Source organism: Rhinoraja longicauda, chromosome 13 (genome assembly GCF_053455715.1).
Source record: "Rhinoraja longicauda isolate Sanriku21f chromosome 13, sRhiLon1.1, whole genome shotgun sequence".
Lineage (NCBI taxonomy): Eukaryota > Metazoa > Chordata > Chondrichthyes > Rajiformes > Arhynchobatidae > Rhinoraja > Rhinoraja longicauda.
In genome coordinates this window covers 50,911,135-50,926,782 of record NC_135965.1, presented here as the reverse complement: position 1 = coordinate 50,926,782, position 15,648 = coordinate 50,911,135, and the positions used below count along the sequence as shown (strand labels likewise).

Below are 15,648 nucleotides of genomic sequence, written 5' to 3'. Positions count from 1 at the left end.
GCTCCCGTTGCAGAGGGGAGTGATCGTCCCATCTTTACTTAATTTTTTGAATTTTAGAGACACAGCACGGAAACAGACCCTTCGGCCCACCGAGTCCCATTGACCATCGATCAACCATCCATGATAGGGGCGGCCACGGTGGAGCATCGGTAAAGTTGCTGCCATACAGCGAATGCAGCGCCAGAGACCCGGGTTCCATCCCGACTACGGGTGCTGTCTCTATGGAGTTTCTACGTTTCCCCCGTTACCTGCGTGTGTTTTCTCCGAGATCTCCGGTTTTCGCCCACAATCCAAAGACGTGCAGGTTTGTCGGTTAATTGGTAAACAATTGTCCCTAGTGGGTGTAGGATAGTGTTAATATGCGGGGATCGCTGGTCGGCACGGACCCGGTGGGCCGAAAGGGCCTGTTTCGGCGCTGTATCTCTAAACTAAACCCTTACACTAGCACTATCCTACACACTAGGGCCAATTCTCAGAAGCAAATTAACCTATAAAAACCTGTTTTTCTTTGGAGTGTGGGAGGAAACCGGAGCACCCGGAGAAAGCCCACGCGGTCACAGGGAGAACGTGCAAACTCCGTACAGACAGCAGGATGGAAGCCAGGTCTCTGGTTCTGTGAGGCAGCAACTCTACCGCTGCGCCACCTTGGTACTCCTTTGGGACATATTGCTCCAAACCATTCCTATCCATGTACCTGTCTGAGGGTCTTTCAAATGTTTTTACAGCACCTGATTCTCTGACAGCTCATACCGTAAATCACCACTCTGTGTCATCATGTCATTTGAGCCTGCAAGTGACCACGTGGTATGCCCACTTTTTCCCACATGTTCCTGGCAGATCTGCCAATATATCAAGCCAATGGCTACCAAATGTTGTGAAAGTTTCTTTCTTCCAGTGGTGTTTAGAGAAACCCTGAACTGATGCCAGCTTTAGTTAGTATTTTACTTTTGTTCCACTATTACAGAGCCAAAACTCCTCGATAGAAACACAAGTTTTGTAGTGAAACTACTTTGTAAAGTGGGGGTGTGACTGCGTTCTGCAGCTGCGGCTCACCGGCATTCTCTCTGTCTTTTTTTTGTTTTTGTCTTTGTTATCGTTTAAATGTTTCTTTTGATTTATTTTTAACTCTGTATATGTGGGGGATGGTGGGGGGGTGTGGGAAACCTTTTTTTCCAATCTCCTCCTCAACGGAGATGCGCCCTTTATCGTGTCGTATCTCCGTTCGCGCTACAGCCTAACACCGTGGAGTTGGCGGCCTCCAGCTGGGATCGACCTTGAAGACTCCGGTCGCAGGGCCTGGACTTACCATCTCGGAGGCTTCGGCCGTGCGCCCTGCAGACCGCATCATCGGGAGTTCGCAGGTCCCTGGCTGGCGACCGGCTTTCGGGAGCTCCAGCCGTAGCAGCTTCGACCGCCCCGGAGCGCGAGGTTGATCGACCCGCTCGCAGGCCCCTCATCGCCCTGCGTGGCTCGACTGCGGCACTTTCCATCGCCCGGTGGGTGCTCAGGACCTACATCGGCCTGCTCGGCTCGGCCCTGGGACTTTCCATCGCCCGGCGGGGGCTTCAAAAGTCGGGAGCCTCGATCGCCTCGTGGCACCACGGGAGAAGAATGAGGAGGAGAGAAGACTTTTCTTTGCCTTCCATCACAGTGAGGGTGTGCCTGGAGCAATCACTGTGATGGCTGTTTGTGTTAAAAATTGTAATTGTGTGACTTGTGTTCTTTATTGTCTACTGCCGGACCCTGACGTGAGAGGACGCTGGCGCTATTTGTTCGCCGCTTCTCCGTCAGGATAGTTTGTCTGTTTGTTTTTATGTCTTGACTGTTTTTGTAAAGCGTCTTTGAGCATTTGGAAAAGCGCTATAAAAAATATTTTTTTATTATTATTATTATTATAAAGTGCAATCACATGCATAAGTTCTAATAATGGAGCAAGATTTTTATTTGAAACACATTAATACTTCAAAGCAGACAAAATACCTTCTTTTAGCAGCACGATTGAACAGAGTTCATTATTATTATAGAGGTATGAAAGACACTAAATACTGGAGTAACTGAGCGGATTAGACAGCATCTCTGGACAACACGGACAGGTAACATTTTGGGTCGGGACCCTTCTTTCTTTGGTAAACTAGCACCTGCGATTTCTCGTTATTTAATTTATGTTATATTTTAATAAAACTTGAAATTAGAATCAATGTCTTATTGCGGTTATAATTGGGACAAAATACGATATTAACAAGGATCTTCCATTTTGATTTTTTAAAATTGTAGCTAGACTGTATTGCACGTCCCATGTTGATGTATTGCTGCAATAATTGGCTGACAAATATACGAGCTCTGCCAAGGTGTTTCATGCTTTACAATGTGCATAGTTAACAATAATTATTCAAGCTGGTACTTTGATGAAGGTTTGTTAAACATTCTGAGTGCAAGGGGAAAGTGTAACGTGATTATTATTTATAGTTATAGAGAAATTCAATTTCACAAAATCACGGCAGCACACTTCACGACGGTGTATTATATTTTTATTGGAAGAAGGAAATAGCTTTTTTCAGTCAGTATAACCACTTCCATTTCAGTTCTGGTAGTAGATTTATGAAAGGTTATATTTACTCAACTTATTGGACAATATATGTAACTTATTGTGCAATAAATGTGTGGTTTTAAAAGCATAAAACAAAGGAATTTACTTTATTCAAGCAAGGAGAATTCATAACTGCAGAGATGTTGAAACTCCAGGGCAGTTTTATCACCAAATATTTTCTTTTATTCAGCAGATGTTCAATTGTCTTGTTGAAATCAGACATTAATATTGATTCTTCTGTCAAACTGGGAGATAAAAATGATAGTTTCAATAATAGTGCTGTATAAACAATATTCAGGGAATAGTCAAACTGATGTTCTGCTCAGTTGGATTGTCTTGTTAATTATATCTGTACTGTGTGTCTGGATTACAACAAGCCAACTGTTAACTCCAAGAGAGTGATTTAGGTTTTTAAGTATTCTTCTGAGAGCTACTTGGAATACTTGACCAAGAACTTACCTTTTGTTTTAAATGTTGGGAAAAAATATAAGTTCATGTCATTTGTAATAATTTGATTAGGGAGAAGGAATTGTTTTTCAAATTTGAAATATCAGTAAAACATTAATTGGAACCAACAATTTGAATATATTTGGGTTTAAAGTTGTTAGTCTCTGTTGGTAGTACTTTTTATCTGCAAAGAACAATGATTTGGAATACACAATGGGAGGTTATTAAAATCTTTGAGTGCTTTGCAGTACAATCTCCTGATCGTTCATTTTCCTGAATTTATATGATGTTTAATTGGCATGCACAAGTTAGAATATTGGGACCAGACAAGTAGTCGTAATTTATTTAGCAATATCACGTACAATGGTTTCTCAGCCATAGGTATTACACCTCCAGGCAGTATTAGAAACATAGAAACATAGAAAATAGGTGCAGGAGTAGGCCATTCGGCCCTTCGAGCCTGCACCGCCATTCAATATGATCATGGCTGATCATCCAGCTCAGTAACCTGTACCTGCCTTCTCTCCATACCCCCTGATCCCTGGGCCACACCTAACTCCCTCTTAAATATAGCCAATGAACTGGCCTCAACTACCTTCTGTGGTAGAGAATTCCACAGACTCACCACTCTCTGTGTGAAGAAATGTTTTCTCATCTCGGTCCTAAAAGACTTCCCCCTTATCCTTAAGCTGTGACCCCTGGTTCTGGACAATCGGGAACAATCTTCCCGCATCTAGCCTCTCCAACCCCGTAAGAATTTTATATGTTTCTATAAGATCCCCCCTCAGTCTTCTAAATTCCAGCGAGTACGAGCCTAGTCTATCCAGTCTTTCTTCATATGAAAGTCCCGCCATCCCAGGGATCAATCTGGTGAACCTTCTCTGTACTCCCTCTAAGGCAAGAACGTCTTTCCTCAGATTAGGAGATCAAAACTGCACACAATACTCCAGGTGCGGTCTCACCAATGCCCTGTACAACTGCAGTAGAACCTCCCTGCTCCTAAACTCAAATCCTCTTGCTATGAATGCCAACATACCATTCGCTTTCTTCACTGCCTGCTGCACCTGCACGCTTGCTTTCAATGACTGGTGCACCATGACACCCAGGTCACATTGCATCTCCCCTTCTCCTAATCGGTCACCATTCAGGTAATACTCTGCTTTCCTGTTCTTGCCGCCAAAGTGGATAACCTCACATTTATCCACATTATATTGCATCTGCCATGCATTTGCCCACTCGCCTAATCTATCCAAGTCACTCTGCAGCCTCCTAGCATCCTCCTCGCAGCTAACACTGCCACCCAGCTTCGTGTCATCCGCAAACTTAGAGATGTTGCATTCAATTCCTTCGTCCAAATCATTAATATACACTGTAAATAACTGGGGTCCCAGCACTGAGCCTTGCGGTACCCCACTAGTCACTGCCTTGTGAACATAAATTACATCATGGCTCTTAAAGCAGAAATAATTAGTCCGTGTTTGGAATTACACATGGGAGAAAAAATGTTTAAAACGAAAAAGATAGTTTAAAGGAGCAAACTATATAATAATATGTTTTATATCTATTTTTTAACTACAAATCCAGTTCTTTGCAGAGAAAATGTTGAGCTGCTTAGAGAAAATCGACAATAAGTTGCAACTGAAAATAGTGGAATGCTTTTATGGCTGTAAATCTAATTGGGCAACAACAAATATAAATGTGTTCTAGATCCTATTTTTTTTCCATTCTGTGCAAAAGTTGAACAGGGAGTCCCAACTCAATGTTTTTATAAGACTATTTCAGAAATCTATAACTAGCTATTACCAACACAGTCCATCTCTTTTACATTTCTACGTCTATGTACCAGACTTTCTCTTCTATTCACTTGGTTTCCTCTTTTCCCCTACAGCTGACCCTTTTCTTTCCTCCCTTTTCTTTTCCAGAGTAGCCCAGAGAAAACCATTAAGTCCATCAAGATCAAGCTGGCCAAAAATGGAGGCAGTTTTTCCCACTTGCCAGCTGGAGGTGCTCCACCAGATCCTTTTCAAGGCAGTGAGGATTTCTGCCTGCATCGAGTTCCAAGTCCTCGCCAAGTGAAATAATGTTTTTCTCAGCTACCTGTTATTCTTCCATCAATTATATTAAAACTATGGTCTCTGGTTACTGTTCTCTCTGCAAAGAGTTACGTCCTATCTGGTTACCTTGTTCAGGCCTCACATACTTGTATACTTGCAACATGCAGCACTTACTCTAGGTGTTTAGACAGCGACTATTTTGTTTCATAATTAGAGACCGCACAAGCAAGGTATTAATCAATGCAAGCTTTATTGTGGACAAAACATCTATTCTTAACAACTTATACTTATCAATGCCTGGTGGATCCCCAGTCAGTGGCAGGTGGCTCCGACTACAGCATAGTTCGCAGTTTCCCATGGTACTGGTCGGGACCAGTCCGAGGATGGTCCCACTCACCGAGCGCCACGGGATTCTGTCCTTGTTGCGAGTGGGGGGAGGGGGAGGGGGAGTAAGAGCGGAGCTGTGGGATGTAGAAGAGACCCTAGTGAGAGCCTCATCTAGCGGAGGATAGCGGAGTCAGGGGGTATGGGAGAAGGCAGGAACGGGGTACTGATTGAAAATGATCAGCCGTGATCACATTGAATGGCGGTGCTGGCTCGAAGGGCCGAATGGCCTACTCCTGCACCTATTGTCTATTGTCTAAGCATTTTTACTTTTCCACTTTTGCTTTCTTTTGTTCTGTTTTTTGTTAATGACTTTTGTAATTAACATTTTTACTCCTTCCTTGCTCTCTGATTTCTTTTGCGTTTGTTTTTCCATATGCTCATCTTGTGTTTAACATTCACTCTGGCATGCAAGCTAAATCCCAAATAGCAATAAGGTGTCATGCTCAATCTAAGGTGTGAGCTACCTTCTTTTATTGGGTTGACATAAGGCATACCGAAAAAATACACAAAGTACTGTATTAACTCACCGATCTGGCAGTATCTCTGGAGAACATGAATAGGTGATGTTTTGGATCGGGACCCTTCTTCAGACTGATTGTGGTAGGAGGGGAGAAAGCTGGGAGAGAATTGAGGACAAAGCCTGTCAAATGATAGGTGGATACAGGTGGGGGGGGGGGGTTGTTGATTGACAGATTGTTGGACAAAGGCCAGAGATGAAAAAGCAAAGTAAAGTAAGAATAGAAGCACAGTTTAAGAATAAGGGGATAGGCCATTTAGAACGTAGATGAGGATTTTTTTTTCACTCAGAGTTGTAAATCTGTGGAATTCTCTGCCTCAGAAGGCAGTGGAGGTCAATTCTCTGAAGGCATTCAAGAGAGAGCTAGATAGAGCTCTTAAGGATAGCGGAGTCAGGGGGTATGGGGAGAAGGCAGGAACGGGGTACTGATTGAGAATGATCAGCCATGAGCACATTGAATGGTGGTGCTGGCTCGAAGGGCCGAATGGTCTCCTCCTGCACCTATTGTCTATTGTCTAAGTACTGCAAATTGTGAAGGCAAGGGGCAAAAATGGATGTGAATCCAGGTGGGACACTGGGAAGAGAAGGGGAAGGGCGGGGACATTATTTGGAGGTTTGTTACCTAAAATTGGAGAATTCAATATTCATACCAAGCTACCCAAGCAGAGGTGCTGTTCCTCTAGTTTGCATGTGGCGTAAGTCTGGAAATGGAGGGCGCCCAGGATAGAAAGGTCAGTTTGAGAATGGGAAGGGGAGTTAATGATTAGCAACTGGGAGATCCACAGACCTTGGCGGATCATGCGCAAGTGTTTGGAAAAATAGTCGCCTGGTCTATGCTTGGTCTCGCCGATATATTGGCCAACTGAGTAATACTGCTGGTACAGTACTAACCTGTTGTGTTAGAAGCCCAAAGGTTTTTGGTGAATGCTGAATGCAGTAGATGAGGTTAGAAAAGGTACATGTGAACCTCTGTCTCACCATAGGAGTCTTCCATCCTTATCTCCACAATTCGCACCTGTTCTATCCTTATCTCCTTAACACATTTTTCATCTTTTCATCTTTGGCTTTTGTTCAACCATCTGCCAATCAAAACCCCACCTCACTTGTATCCACCTATCATTTGGCAGGCTTTGTTCTCCCACACTTTGCTTCCAGCTTTCTCTCCCCCCCTACTCCCCCACTGCAACCAGACTTGTGAAGGGTCCCGACCTTAAACGTCACCTATTCATGTTTTTCAGAGACCAGCTCTTTGTGTCTTTATTTGTAAACCAGCATTTGCAGTTCCTTGTGTCTCTAATGTTAACTAAGGTTTCCCAGATAATGAAAAGAGATAGATTGTACTTCTGATCAATTTTTATTGAACCTCGCCAGAAATCCAGTTGTGATCATTGGATACGAACAGATTAAGATTGCACTCTGATGTTTCCAAAAAGAGTTCTCAGAGTTCATAAATGAAGGACTTGTGCAAGCAGTTGGAAAGCACTGGTTTTCTTTGAATTGCAGCTCAGCAAGTAGCCAATAGTTTACGGCAAGAAAATCGGGTCCAACATTTTCTTGGGTAGTGGGAAAGGAGATAAAAGTAAAGAAGCAGCAATTGCATCTGTTTTAAGCTTATTGGAGGCCTTTTGTCATGAATTTTAATCCCATTTTATGCCCTGCCTTTCCAACTGTTCAAATAGTAGTCTTCAAAGTGCAAATAAGTAATGGCTAGAAGGTAAAATATTAAGTGATTTTCAGTTGGTGGAATCCACCGGAGGAGAATAAGTCTATGAAGGCATTTTAGTGAATGTAACTTGCATTCACATTGTAAATGTGTAACTAAAGGTCTGCAGTGTTAGCTCGAGATGCACTAAATCCTGAAATACCTTCATGGATATTTGCATTATGAATTTACTCGTATCCTTTATGATTCAGTATTCCTGTCCTGCAACATGCAAACATTTTCACATTGACAAATTATTTATAGATTAGTTAAGCTATTAGTGTTCTGATTGAAATTCTGAGTTCATATTAACAACTAATTAGGCTACAGAAGCATGTATCCTGTTTATCAAACTTATTGGAGCCTCTGACAAGTGTGTTTTATCAAAATGTTAGGATAATTAGCCAGGGGATAATTACACATTTTCAGTGTGAGTATATCTACTGTTTATGAACTGCTAATTGAATAGTTTGTGTTTAACTGTGGTACAATACAGGAAGAAATCAGTATTTACTCTGAACTTTCAAAACTATGCAATATATTTTCTGTCATTAATGTTTAAGCTCTATTTTAGCATGATGTTAACTCCAATAATGGAACAACTCCTTGCGGTGTTAACATGCTTCCTTTTATTTATATCTGGTTGCATAAATTATTTGATAGATAATGTTTATTGGATATATAAAAGCAGATTACAAGTTAATTGTATGCTTAAGATCATCAAATGATCTCAAGCATTTGTGATCTGAATGTCCTATTGATTCAGCAAAATGTTAATATTTGGAACAATGGTTCAATGATTCAATGGTCCTTTATCGTCACGTGCACCGAGGTACATAAAATTACATAAAACATTTAAACATAAACAGCCACCACAGTGGCGTGGGGGAATCTCTAAGGCACACAGCATAAACGGAGACACACAGCCATCAGTGCAATGTCCGGGCCACACACAGGCTCCTTCACCGTGATGTGACCAGAGTTGTACCGACCGCTGTCACTCTGTCTGCAGTCCCTGTCCGCCCGAACAGTCAGCAAGCCGCCCGCACTCACACCAGACTCCAGGATGTTCCCATGGTGTCGCGATGTCCCTGCAAACACGGAGATCACGGCACTCACGGCAATCCCTCCGAGTCCCCACCAGCAAAGGCAGCACGTCCATCATTTTTCGGCGACCTCGCATTCCCAATTGTGATGGAAGGCGAGTAACATTTACCTTCTTCCTCCTTTTCTCCCATTGTCGGGATGATCAAAACATTCGTAGTCAGGGCGATTGAAGCTCCCACAGTCTGCGATCGAAGCCCCTGCAAAGGGGTTGATCGAGGCTCCCGCAATCGGGGCGGTCGAAGCTCCTGCGGTTGGACTCCCAAAGTCGATCCCTAACAAAGGACCGCCAGCTCTACGATGTTAGGCCGCAGTGCGAACTGAGATACGATACGGAAAAAGTTGTATCTCCGTTGAGGGAAGAGATAAAAAAGGTTTCCCCCAACCCCTGCCCCCCCCCCCCCCCCCACCCCCCACATAATACAAAACTAAAGATACACTAAACCAGACCAAAAACAAACAAACGAAAAAGAAAGGGACGAGACAGGCTGTTGGCGAGGCTGCCACTTATGGCGCCACCCAATGGAGGGTGACATTGCCTAAATCATGGTACATGTTGTAATTTGGTATATTTCTTCCTTTTAGTTTAGTTTATTGTCACCTGTACCGAGGTACAGTGAGAAGCTTTTTTGTTGTGTACAATCCAGTCAGTGGAAAGACTATATATGATTACAATCATGTAGTCCACAGGGTACAAATGCAGGATAAAGGGAATAACATTTAGTGCAAGATAAGGTCCAATTAAAGATAGTTTGAGGGTCTCCATTGTGGTAGATGGTAGGGCAGGAATGCTCTCTAGTTGGTGATAGAATGATTCAGTTGCCTGATAACAGCTGGGAAGAAACTGTCCCTGAATCTGGAGGAATCTGGAGATCTTATCAAAACGTATAAGATTATTAAGGGGTTGGACACGTTAGAGGCAGGAAACATGTTCCCAATGTTGGGGATTCCAGAACAAGGGGCCACAGTTTTAGAATAAGGGGTAGGCCATTTAGAACTGAGATGAGGAAAAACTTTTTCAGTCAGAGAGTTGTGAATCTGTGGAAATCTCTACCTCAGAAGGCAGTGGAGGCCAATTCTCTGAATGCATTCAAGAGAGAGCTCGATGGAGCTCTTAAGGATAGCGGAGTCAGGGGGTATGGGGAGAAGGCAGGAACGGGGTACTGATTGAGAATGATCAGCCATGATCACATTGAATGGCGGTGCTGGCTCGAAGGGCCAAATGGCCTCCTCCTGCACCTATTGTCTATTGTCTATTGAATGTGTTTGCACACCTCTGCACCTCCTGCCTGAGGGGAGAAGAGGGAGTGACTGGGGTGAGACTCGTCCTTGATTATAAATACTGTTTAGTCTCAATATGCAGCAATGAGGTTCATTCCATTGAGCAGGATAATAAAGAATGGAGGAACAGTTTTGAAGGTTGCAGGGTAGTTTAGGGTACTGGGTAAGAATAGTGCAACATGCTTGATGTCATTGAACATATAATTTGTATCGTTATTTTTGGTCACATCAGTTCTGTCAAAGGAGTGGAAATCTGGTTATAAACTTACGGAAGAGTAAAGTTTCAGTAAAGATGGGTGCAGACAGTATGCTTTTTTATGATGCACCTACAGAAGTTTGGAGGAATCACTGAAGACATGATGAATTTCCACAGTCTCCTCAGGAAGTAGAATTGGTGTGTTTTCTTGGCTGTCGCATTCATGTGGTTGGTCCACAACAAATGATTGGTAATATTAACACCAAGAAACTTGAATCTCACAACCGTACCGGTATGTACTCCACAATGCACCCTGAAGTCAATAACTAGCTTCTTCATATTGCTGACATTGTGGGAGAGGTTATTGTCCTGACATTATGTCACTCAGATCTTTATCTCCTTCCTGCACTTCATCTCGTCATTGTTCATGGTAAGACCCACCATGATGGTGTTGTCTGCAAACTTGTAGATGGAATTAGAGCAGAATGTGTCCGTGAAGCCATGAGCGTGTCGGGAGTATAGTAGGGGATTGAGATTGCATCTTTGTGAGGCACGGTGTTGAGAATTATTGTGGAGGAGTTGTTGCCACCTTACCTCATTGACTAAAGTCTTTGGGTCAGGATCTACTGGCGGAGAGAGGAGCTGATTCCTAGGTCCCAGAGTTTGGAGATTAGTTTGGAATGGATCATGATGTTGAAGGCAGAGCTGCCTTGAAGGCAGAGCCTAACTTGAGAGTCCTTGTTACCTAGTTTAGGGCAAGGGAGATATCATCTGCTGTGGACTTGTTGCAAAGGAAGCAAACTGCAGTAGATCATGGCTGGTTAGGAAGCTTGAGTTAATGTGCACCATCACCAGTCTCATGGATGGTGGATGTTAGAGCTACTGGACGGGAGTCATTAAGGCAAGCCACCTTACTTTTCTTCACCACCTGGATGATGGTCTTTTTGAAGCAGGTGGGGACATCAGAATGGAGAAATAATAATAATAATAAAAATGCATTACATTTATATAGCGCTTTTCATACACTCAAAGACGCTTTACAGGGATTTAAAGAACATAGGGAAGTGAATAAATAGATAAATAAGTAAACGAACAGAGAAAGGAGACAGAAGGTGAGGTGACCGTCAGTGGTTGAAGGCAGTACTGAACAGGTGAGACTTCAGTGATGTTTTGAATGTGGTGAGTGAGGAGGAGTCTCTGACGGTTTGGGGTAGTGAGTTCCATAGGGTGGGAGCAGTGATGGAGAAAGCCCTGTCCCCCCAGGATCTGAGTTTGGTCCGGATGGGGGGTGATAGGAGATTGGCAGCAGCAGAGCGGAGGGTGCAGGTGGGAGTGTGCCTGTGGAGGAGGTCAGTCAGGTAGGATGGGGCCAGGTTATGGAGGGCTTTGTAGGTCATGAGGAGGATTTTGTACTGGATTCTCTGGGGGATGGGGAGCCAGTGGAGTTTGTAAAGGACGGGGGTGATATGGTCACGGATCGGGGTGTGGGTGAGTAGACGGGCAGCGGAGTTTTGAATGTATTGAAGTTTACTGATGATTTTTGAGGGTGCGCCATAGAGGAGGCTGTTGCAGTAGTCCAGACGGGAGGTGATGAAGGCGTGGATGAGGGTTTCTGCAGCTGTGGAGGAGAGGGATGGACGGAGACGGGCAATGTTTTTGAGGTGGAAGAAGGCTGTCTTTGTGATGTGTTTGATGTGTTTGTCGAAGGAGAGGGTTTGATCAAAGATGATTCCAAGATTCCGGATGTGAGGGGAGGTGGATACTGGGAGACCATCAATATTGAGGATGAAGTTTTGGGTGGATTTGGTGAGCGTTTTTGGACCAATGATGATGATTTCAGATTTGTTGCAGTTGAGTTTGAGGAAATTTGATTGAAGCCAAGATTTTATTTCAGTGATGCAGTTTGTCAGTGTAGAGTGTGGTGGTGGAGATTGACTTGGTGGAGATGAGGAGCTGGATATCATCGGCGAAGCAGTGGAAGTTGAGACCATGACGGCGGATTAATTGACCAAGGGGGAACAGGTAGAGGATGAAGAGGAGGGGGCCAAGGACTGAGCCTTGGGGGACACCTTGGGGGAGGGGAGCGGTGGGGGATTTACAGTTGTTAATGGAGATGAACTGGTGCCTGTCAGAGAGGTAAGATTTGAACCAGGATAGGGCTGTGCCGGTGATGTTAAAGGAGGTTTCAAGTCGGGTGAGGAGAATGGAGTGATTTATGGTGTCAAAGGCGGCGCTGAGGTCAAGTAGGATGAGGATGTTGAGGTTGCCAGCGTCGGAGGAGAGGAAAAGGTCGTTTGTGATTTTGAGGAGCGCAGTTTCAGTACAGTGGTTGGAGCGGAATCCGGATTGGAATGTTTCATACAGGTTATTGGTAGAGAGGTGGTATTTGAGTTGGGAAGCTACAGCACGTTCCAAAACTTTGGACAGAAAGGGTAGGTTGGAGATTGGTCTGAAGTTGTTTGGGGTGTCAGGGTTGAGACCAGGTTTTTTCAGAATGGGGGTGACAGCAGCGATTTTGAGGGATGGCGGGACAATGCCAGTGGACAGGGAGGAGTTTATTGTTGCAGTGATAAGTGGAGAGAGAGCAGGAAGGCAGGCCTTGACAAAGCTGGAGGGGATGGGGTCCAGAGAGCAGGTGGCAGTTTTTATTCCTGTGAAGAGGTCAGAGAGGTCGGTGGTGGAGACTGGAGAGAACTGAGGCAGGGGTTGACAGGATAAGGGGGGGCAGGTGGTTTGAGGGGGAGCAGGTGCGTTGGTGGTTAAGGTGCTGTAGATGCTGTCTATTTTGCTTTGGAAGAATGAAAGGAAAGTGGTGAGAGGTTAAAGATGGTTAAAGACTCCCCCAACATCAGGAAAATGTTTCCTGCATCTGGCATGTCCAATCCCTCAATAGAGATAGAATCTAGTCAGAGACAGTAAAACTGGTTGGAGAACTGGAAAAGGGGAGGAGATGGAGAGAGAGAGGGAAAGCAAGGGCTATTTGAAGTTAGAGAAGTCAATGTTCATACCACTGGGGTGGAAGCTACCCAAGCGAAATATGAGTTGCTGTTCCCCCAATTTGGGATAGGCCTCACTCTGACAATGGAGGAGGCCCAGGACAGAAAGGTCAGATTGGAATGCGAGGGGGAGTGAAAGTGCTGAGCAACGGAGAGATCAGGTAGGTTAAGGCGGACTGAGCGGAGGTGTAAAGCGAAATGATCGCCGAGCCTGCGCTTGGTCTCGCCGATGTACAAATGTTGACACCTGGAACAGCAGCGGAATCAGTAGATGAGATTGGAGAAGGTGCAAGTGAACCTCTGCCTCATCTGAAAAGACTGTTGGAGTCCTTGGATAGAGTCGAGGGGGGAGGTAAAAGGACAGGTGTTGCATTTTCTGTGGTTGGGGAGGGAGGTTTTTTAAAATCTCCTCGGGGGGGGGGGGGGAGGATGATTGGAAGACGTTTCTGGCTAATGGGGAAAAAAAATCGACATAAATGACAAGCTTTAATTTCATAGTTTCACACTGAATTGCTGATTGGATTGCAAATTGATCAAGGAAGTGTGCACACCCATTCTGCGTTTAACTTTTCATTGACCATGTGTTGCCTTATTAACATAATAATTATCCTTCAATGGAAACAGGTATAATTGCAAATAGTGAACAGATAAAGTAATACTGAAGTACCAATTAATTGCTACAAAGTAGGGAACTAGTTTTCCAATGTGCACAAATGAACATTCGATATCTGTGCAAAGGACAAATTATAATCCAAATTGTAATCGGTGGTGCAACGGTAGAGTTGCTGCCTTACAGCGCCATGGACCCGGGTTCGATCCTGACTATGGGTGCTGTCTGTATGGAGTTCGTATGTTCTCCCTGTGACTTGTGTGGGTTTTCTCCGGGTTCTCAGGTTTCCTCCCATACTCTACGCATTCTGGCAGGGAGGTTTGCCACTGCTACATGGGTGGGTTTAAACTAAATAGTGGGGGGGGGGGGAACAAATGGGATAGACAAGGATGGAGTTAAAGGGAAAGAGCGTGTGGGAAAAGTTAAGAAAGGCCCCAGAATTAACAGTGCATAAAGCTCACGAAGGGATAGGGGAGTAATGCCAAGTAAAATAGGAATCAATGTGAAAGGTGAGGAGAGTAATGGATTAAAAGTATTATATGTAATGCGCGAAGTATAAGAAGTAATGTGGATGAGTTTGAAGCTCTGTAGGAGATTGGTAGGTATGACATTATGGGAACTACAGAGACGTGGCTGCAGGAGGATCGGGACAGGGAACTGAATATTCAGGGTTATGCGTCCTATACAAAGGACAGGCAGGTGGGCAGAGGCGGTGAGGTAGCTCTGTTGGTGAGGGATGAAATTCAGTCCCTTGCTAGGAGTGACATAGGGACTGACGATGTAGAGTCGCTGTGGATAGAATTGAGGAATTGTAAAGGTAAGAAGACACTAATGGGAGTTATCTACAGGCCCCCAAACAGTAGCCTGGATATAGGGTGTGCGGCAGGAGTTAAAATTGGCATGTAACAAAGGTAATGCCACTCTGGTTATGGGAGATTTCAATATGCAGGTAGACTGGGAAAATCAGGTTGGTTCTGGACCCCAAGAAAGGAAGTTTGTAGAGTGCCTCCGAGATGGATTCTTAGAGCAGCTTGTACTGGAGCCTTTTATTCACAAAATGCTGGAGTAACTCAGCAGGTCAGGCAGCATCTCGGGAGAGAAGGAATGGGTGACGTTTCGGGTCGAGACCCTTCTTCAGACTTTGTACTGGAGCCTACCAGAGAGAAGGCAATTCTGGATTTAGTGTTGTCCAATGAACCAGATTTAATAAGGGAACTCAAGGTAAAGGAACTGCTCAGAGGTAGTGATTAGTTTTAACCTTAATTTGAGAGAGAGAAGATTAAATCAGAAGTGTCGGTGTGCAGTTGAACAAAGGGGACTATGAAGGCATGAGAGAGGAGCTGGCCAAGGTCGACTGGAAAAGGATCCTAGCAGGAATGACGGTGGAACAGCAATGGGTCCCTTTCGGAATGGCAGGCAGTGACCAGTGGGGTACCGCAAGGTTCGGTGCTGGGACCCCAGCTATTTACGATATACATTAATGACTTAGACGAAGGGATTAAAAGTACCATTAGCAAATTTGCAGATGATACTAAGTTGGGGGGTAGTGTGAATTGTGAGGAAGATGCAATAACGCTGCAGGGTGACTTGGACAGGTTGTGTGAGTGGGCGGATACATGGCAGATGCAGTTTAATGTAGGTAAGTGTGAGGTTATTCACTTTGGAAGTAAGAATAGAAAGGCAGATTATTATCTGAATGGTGTCAAGTTAGGAGGAGGGGGAGTTCAACGAGATCTGGGTGTCCTAGTGCATCAGTCAATGAAAGGA

The 15,648-nt window shown here is 44.4% G+C and overlaps 1 protein-coding gene across 1 annotated transcript in view; it reads left to right on the top strand.

The window, feature by feature from the left end:
• naaladl2 (N-acetylated alpha-linked acidic dipeptidase like 2) overlaps window positions 1-15,648 on the top strand; it is a 624,478-nt gene that overhangs the window by 165,998 nt on the left and 442,832 nt on the right. Inside the window, exon 4 of the mRNA XM_078410100.1 lies at window positions 4,957-5,165. The gene's annotated coding sequence lies outside the window, so the exon portion shown is untranslated. The remainder of the gene's footprint in view (window positions 1-4,956; window positions 5,166-15,648) is intronic.